This window comes from Nelumbo lutea, chromosome 7 (assembly GCF_056320005.1).
Source record: "Nelumbo lutea isolate HS-2025 chromosome 7, American lotus-T2T, whole genome shotgun sequence".
NCBI lineage: Eukaryota > Viridiplantae > Streptophyta > Magnoliopsida > Proteales > Nelumbonaceae > Nelumbo > Nelumbo lutea.
Window position 1 is genome coordinate 17,479,999 of NC_142690.1, and position 7,807 is coordinate 17,487,805.

The 7,807-nt window shown below is 36.1% G+C and overlaps 1 long non-coding RNA gene across 1 annotated transcript; it reads left to right on the top strand.

Annotated features, from left to right (window-relative positions):
- Window positions 1-2,481: 2,481 nt before the first annotated feature.
- On the top strand, window positions 2,482-3,767 carry LOC148845402 (uncharacterized). Its single transcript, XR_016102274.1, has 2 exons — window positions 2,482-3,015; window positions 3,269-3,767. It is a non-coding gene; the product is annotated as an uncharacterized LOC148845402 (long non-coding RNA).
- Window positions 3,768-7,807: the final 4,040 nt, after the last annotated feature.

Genomic DNA, 7,807 nt, shown 5'->3' on the forward strand with positions numbered 1-7,807 from the left:
TTAGGGCTAAAATTTTTAATGAGAGGTTTGGTTGTCTCCTCCTTTTTTGGACTTTTCTAGTTGTAATTCTTTCTTTTCTAATTAGTTTAATGTGTTTCCTATCAAAAAACAAAAACAAAACCCAAATCCAACCATTTTATCTCATAAATGCATCTATTTGGGTTAGATCCAATTTTACTTAACTAACCTTTAATTAAAATCTTAATTAGTGTCAATGTTTTTAACCCTTTATTGATCTGCCAAGTTGGACTAGATGATTTATCACCTAACTAGATTTGCAGGTTCATTTAGTCTATGAGTTGTTTAGTTACACAAAGACATCAATTTAGCCAATGACCTAGTGGCTTATCCAATTGAACCATTAAACAATTAGGCCCAACCAATATATATTATATGTTAGACATTAAATCCTTTTTTTTTGTATTTGAATCATTTCCATCATTAATGATAAATGATCTTACCACACTTATTTTCTTTAATATGATGAATATATAATATCAAAGACAACCATTTTCTACATTTTTGTATTTTCATCTACTTTATATTTTTATTATGATTTATGACATCATGGGCCTAAATAGTAAAATTATCATTTGAAATGCTAACATAAAATCCAATCCTTTTTACGAAATATAGATCAATATTATGCTAATTGTTTCTTTTAATTTATTTTTTCAGTTTATATAATATAAGAAATTGAAAAATATGGATTCATTTAATAGTTTATTTATTTCTAATATTATTAAACATTTAATATTATATTATTTTTTGCATGCATTTAATTTTTATGTTAGGTTAGGTTTCTAATATAATAAATAGAGCATTGAATTAGTACTGAATTAAATTAAGAGACAATTAATAGACATTTTAATTAATGGCAAATGAATTTATAAAATCTTTTGTAGTAGCTAATGAATTCCTAATGCTTTTTGTTATTTTCATCTTTTAAAGAATGAAAAAAAATGGAGAAATTTTCTAACTCACAACAAACATAGTGCACTGTTGATGTGGACTACTTCCTTTTGTGTATATTGCCAAGTTATTCGTAAGGTATATGATCAATATTGGGCTAGTTCTCATTACATTCTAGGTGAAAACCACTTGTAAGATCCTATTATACCAATAAGGCAAATGTTTTAGTTTTTCTAAGCCATAAGGCACAATTCATTCATCAATTGTTTTTCTCACACAAAACAATGAAGATGATACAATCTGGTGCAAGGGACCATGTGAAGTTAGTATGGTGTTTGAATGCAAACTAGGCAAGCCCGTGGGCAATTCCATTACAGTTTCGAAAGATGTGAGAGAAAGAGATAGATGAGAAAGACCTCATAATCACCTTGCAATCTGAAAGCACAATGAGGGGTTTCCAAGTAGAAGTTAAGGAGTTGACAATCTATAAAGAATCACTCTCGGCAATGATATTATCAATTGATAATGATAAAGCGGCAAGTTTCAGAGCTTCAAGAATTGCTAAGGCTTCTATTTTTTTTTTTTTTTTTGGAGAATAGCACCGAACGGGCAATAACCAACAATGAATTCTCTCATGTGATCCCTGAAGATAATGCTAACAATCGCTTTGCTTTGGGATCAAGCACCAAATAAATTAACTTTTACTATTGTCAGTACCCGATTTTTGTTCGATTCATTGCCTAAACCTTTAATTCACCCCAAACACCCGATCAGACTTTTCCGACATCTTTGAAACACCCAAAAACCTAGAAAACCCAAATTTCACCCCAAAAGCCCTCAGATCCACCAATAAACCTATCTGCTACCATCACGTTGACCCAAATTCCTACGACCTTGACTCTCCAAAGAAAGATCAAACATCACCATCAGATCCCGGAACCTCCGAATATCCACCGGTAAAATTTCATCCCAAAACACCTTTGTTTACCCCTCCATCGCACCAAGATTTCATTTTAGGGCTCTAGATTGACCATATTTCAAGTCCTTTCAATCTGAGCCTATTTGACCCAATCTGACTTTACCAATCACATCAGATTGCCCAAAAACCCTACCCTATGAAATTTGACCCAAAAAAAACATTGTTTACCCCCGGTCACACAAAGATTCCATTTCAAGCCCCTAGATTAATCGAATCGAGCCCTCTCCAGATCAGCCTAATATGGGCTCATTTGGGCCAATCTGATCCCACCAATCAACCCAAAATGTCCAAAAACCCTACCCTGTAAAATATCAGTCAAAAATACTCTCATTTACTCATCCATCTAAAAAAAATCTGTTTTGGCCAATCTCACTAGCCCATTGACACAAACCCCCCTCTGTAGTCAGACCCATCTCAACCCTCCATCATTGACCCAAAATCTCAGCCATCTATCCAGAACCGCGGTTTGACCACCCTATGACCTGGTTTACGCAGTTTGACAAACATTATCAAAATGCCCCTCAGATTTTCCAAAATTACAAAAATACCCTACCTCCCATATAAACTCAACATCAACTCTTTATTCATTTCCCCCTTCGTTCGAACCCAACCCAGGCGACGACGGCAACAATTTGCAACGGCGGCAGATCTCTCATATAAACTCCCATATAAACTCCACTCTCTTCTTCTCCTTTTCTCTCTTCTTCTTCCCCTCTTCACCCCATTTTCTTTTTTTTTTTTTTTCTCATTTCGTCACCGTTGTTGCAATTTGCAACGGCGGCAGATCTCTCATTTGCTCTCTCTCTCTCTCTCTTCGCCTCTCCTTTTCCTCCCCTTCTTCTTCTTCTTCCCATCCTCTTCGTCGGCACTTCATCCCACCGAATACCTGCCGCAAACCACAATTGGAGGAAAATCTTCCGGAAACCCCCTGTCGCATCAGTCTATCAGAATTAGCCACCTTGGATAATCAAAATTTCCCTGCTAGAAGTCGATCTCCCTATTATTTGACAACTAAGTAGAACATTGGCGCTTCTCTTCTCAATTCAGTCTTACTGGAGTTTATTATCGTCGACAGCCACCTCTTGTTCCAACATCTTTCCAACTTCGGCCGAAATCCCCGCTCAGTTGAGTTCTAAATACCTGATACTTCTCTTTTTTTTTTCTTTCTTTTCTTATTTTCTCTGCTCATTATATGTGTTATGGATTAATCAGTGCTTGTTGTCACTCTATATATATTTTCTCTATGAATCAATTTCTTTCCCTATTTTTTTTATCCGTAATTTGCTATTATTTTATATGGCTTTCTCCTGTCGTTCTATGGTAATTAGTTCAGACTCAGTTAATTTGAATTTTTATTTTTTTATTTGGATTGAGCAGATGTCTATTTCAATTTTACTATGTCTTTCAATTCTGTTTTGCCTCTTCGTCATGGGATGATGGAGATCCGGACGGTGACCAGAGTTGGTAAAGGAGTCGTTGCTGACTTAGCTTTCATGAGATCCAACAGTTTGAGAGATTTGAACTTCCTCTTCCTCTTTCTTCGGAACATTTCGCCCAGTTCAAAGGTGGGATCAATCTTTCACTCTTTTGCTTTCAGGGGATTGGTTTGTGAGTACGGAAAGAAATATAGCTGATTTGTGAGTACGGAAGGGAATATCTTTTAAGCAGTTGAAAATGCATATCCCATCATTGTTTCTTTTTATTAATTATGTATTTGCAATAATGCTCGTTTAAAATCCCATGTGGGTCTCACCTATTGAACCCAGGAGTGGGGTGTCTAATCCATTCTCTCTCCCTGTTCGAATATTACTTAGGCTATTTTATCCGGTGCCTTATGCTTTAGAGTTATTATTTAATCAAAATGATTTTGATACTATTCTCGAAGGTCCCAATACCTTTATTTCCATAATTGATGGATGACGATTTCATTTCCATATGGAAGAGTGGTTTGGACCATTTGATAGTAAAATTTGAATTGCTGTTAATACCCATTCCCGAGCTTTTATTCATTAAAATGGTCTTCACATCTGCTAAGTGGGCTTTGATGACAAAGATAACAAGGATGCATTCTCCATATACACCTTGTTACGCATCTTCCAAATGTACCACATAGTAACTATACCTTGTACAAGTAAGGGAAGACCATGCGGGTGTTGGGAGGTACAATCCAATTTAGTCCAATCTGATATCTAGAATTAGAGATTATGGGAGGTGACAAAGTCCAATTTCAGTTCCATCACAAAAAAGCAAATGGGTCTAGTTATTGGGCATTTGAAGAAGTGATTTAGAGATTCACAATCATCAAGTTATAGTTTACAAGTTGGCTCCATGTTTGGTAACCGTTTAGCCAGTTCTTCACAAATAGGAATGGCTCCAAAATAGCATCTCTAGAGAAAGACTTTTAGGCGAGGGATGAGCAATTTGTTATTCCATAGATCTCGCCATGACAACCCATTGCAAATCCAAGCAGCACTAGAAGATCGAACTCAGAAGCACTCAAAAGTTTGTAACCCAAGTTGCAAGTATACTAACCATGAGGGTTGAGCAACCAAATGATCTTGTCTGCATCTCGGGATTGGAAGACAGACAGTTTGGTCTCCAATATTGTCATTGTTGTGTCTCTATCGAATAAGGCATTGATTAAGACATTATTCCAAGCCCTAGAAGGTTCTATAATAAAGACCAAGAGGTTGGATTTTCCACAAGGTTATGATGAAGCCATGGTTTATTGAAAATTTGGGTGTCCCATCCATTTAAAATAATCCATTTATAGACTTCAATTGGCAATATTCTACAGCACAATAAGCTTGACCACAACGGGGAGTCATTTGGCTTCTTTTTTAAACACCAAAATGAAGTGTTCCTTAAATATTTTGCTTTCAATACTTGAACCATAAGGCATCATCTTTGTGCAAGAATCTCTAAGCCAGTTTTAAAAGTAAAGATTTATTCATGAAAACAGTGACTTCAATCCTAATCCCTCTCTATCCAATGGTCGACGGAAAGAACTCCAAGCCTTCAAGTATAGGGGTTTTTTTATTCTGGGTTTGACCCCACCAAAAGTCTCTACAGATAGAATTTAGCTCCTTACAAATACTAGATGGGAGAATAATGTGTCCAGCCATGTGATAAAGGGGGATTAAGGATAGAGTCGATTTAATAAGGGTACATCTACCGGCATGAGAGATGACACTGGATTTCCATCCCTTCAGTTTGGCCTTCACTTTATCAATAATGAATCTCCAAGATAATAATTTCTTTGAGGTAGTCAACAAAGGCCCACCAAGGTAAGCCTCATTATGGTTCATTTCCGAAACTCCTAAAGTTTGAATAATTGAGCTTTTTACTACAACATGAGTTTGCTTATAGAAGAAAATAGCTAATTTCTCATAATTGATGAGCTAGCCTAATCATAAGCAAAAGCTATCAAGAAGGCTTTTTAGGTGTTATATACCTCATTATGGCTATCACTTTCGAAAATATGGAGATCATCAATGAAAAGGAGGTGGTTGATCTTGATACATGGGTTTCAGCACCCAATTTTTGCTCAATCTCTTCACCATACCTCTTTGTACCCTACCCCATTCTTAGACCCGAAAACTTGGAATCACAACTAGATCAAATTGAGACTTTACAAAGCCAAAGAATCTCACTTTTGACACAATCCATAGGACAAATGAAAACCTCAAGACCAACATCAACGTCTAATCAAATATGACCTACAAACTTAGGAAATTATAAATTAGTCACACATCCATCATTTATCATGCCAACTTCCTTTCTAACAACCCTGACTCAATGCATCCATTGCTTCAAGATCATTACGACACAATCAACTAGCGAATCCCATTACAAATCTACAACGATCAACTTCAAAAGTGTTCAAATTCCATTTTGATGGCCCTGTACAACTAGATTAAGAAAACCTATATTAATCATTTCTTTCTCAGATCAAAATCATCCACTTGACTTGTCACCTTAATCCATACCTACCCACTAAATTTCAGCTCAAAATTCCCCCATTTGACCCACTATCAAGCTAGATCATAACTTCAACATATCACATTGATTAAAGCTTATCATCAGCCATCCCAACTTCATTTGACTGATCAGATCTCACCTTCATGTTTAAAGACCCAAAAAATCCTAGCACATCAGATTTCATGATTAAACTCCTCCATTTTATCGTTAAAAAAAGTGAGGTTCCATTTCAAGCCTTCTCATGAATTGATAAACCATTGGCTAAAACTTAGACCCAAACCAAATCTATCAATATACAGATCTGATCAAAATCCATTACCTCTATAAGATTCAAGACATTCAAAAATGCTTAGCCATCAAATTTCATCCCAAAACTCACTTGTTTGACCATTCATTAAGTAAAGATTTTATTTCAACAAATCTTGTTGATCCAAAATTGATAGCCATAGATCTCCATCATCTTGACCCTATCAGGCCAATTAGACTTCACCATTGTGTTCAGAGACAACAAAAACTCCAACACATCAACTTTCAAGTCTTAATTCACCCATTTGATTGTTAAACTAGAAAGATGCCATTTCAACGTACTAGATCAAATTGCCACCTTATCTATCCCAATTAGAAACCTCAAAAGGGAGGTGGCTGATTTCATACCCATTCTTGATTTGTTCAAACACCTGAGCCAATGAAATATAGCCTAATAGACCAAAAAATCCCAAAAACCCAAAGGTACCCTAACTTAAAACTAAGAAAAGACAAAACCACATTTAAAAATTCATTAAATTTACATTTTCTGCCACTAACAGCCCTAAATATGAGACTGCCATGATAGGCACACCCCAAGCTCCCATTAGACGCACAAACCCTGTGAAAACCACCCCCAAATCAAAGATAATCTTTCACCAAAGAGGAAAAGTTGATTGATTACCATTTTCTTTAAAGAATCCTTGCCTGTTCTCTTGTAAAAGCTTTCTTGAAGCCTAAGTCTTATGATTGGATGAATTTCAGAACTCTCCCCATTCATTTTCTCTATAAATATTGATCTAACTCAAGTTTAAAGGAGATGAGGGGAGAAAACTAGAAAGAAAGATCTAAAAGAGAAGATGAGAAAATGAGCATTTCCCCAACCTCTGTAATGTCTTCATTTTACTTGAAATCCCAAAGTCCTTGAAGATCAAACTTCAAATATGCCCCTTTGTTTTTAGTTGCAAGATTTGAAATCAAATAGTGCACCATCATCCCAGTATCTCATTCAAGTTTCTTTGAACTTGTTCTCACTGCCGGAAAACTCTTGTCAAGGTTGTACACAAGAGATAAGTCTCTCATTCCATCATTTTTTCTAAGTTTGAATTTGTAAATCTCTATTTTTAGCTTTGTTCTAGGTTGATTGAGGTCTAGAAACCATGGGAAATTTGCCTTCCTGGTTTCATCCAAATTGAGAAAAATAGGAAGATAAGCGAGGGTCTTAGGGAAATCAATACCTAAGACCCGATAATATCACCTCAAATTCATTATGGGTAAGGCTCGAAGCATTTTCGCTTGATTTCTGGAGCTTTGAGCAATCCTTTTTATTGGTGCTTTGTTAAATGTAAAGCCTAGCCAAGTCCCATATTGGGCTACTACAACAGTTTGGAGAGAGGAGTGCCTAACACCTTCCCTCTTCCAATCCTTTCAGATTTAGAGTATCTCGGTTGTGTCTTTTTCTATGGAGAATGGAGTCATTATCAAAGACATAAATTGATTTTTCAAATCTAAAAATGAGGGCCCATTTTCTCTAAAAAATGGGTGGCGATTCCGTCTCTTTGAGCTAGCCATGAGCTTCCTGGAGCTCACAATGGGTTTCCAAATTCTCATCTATAAAGGACACCCTTGTTGGAGACCTCTACCGGAGTAAATGGTTTACTTGGCACTCCATTAATAAGAATTCTCATACTA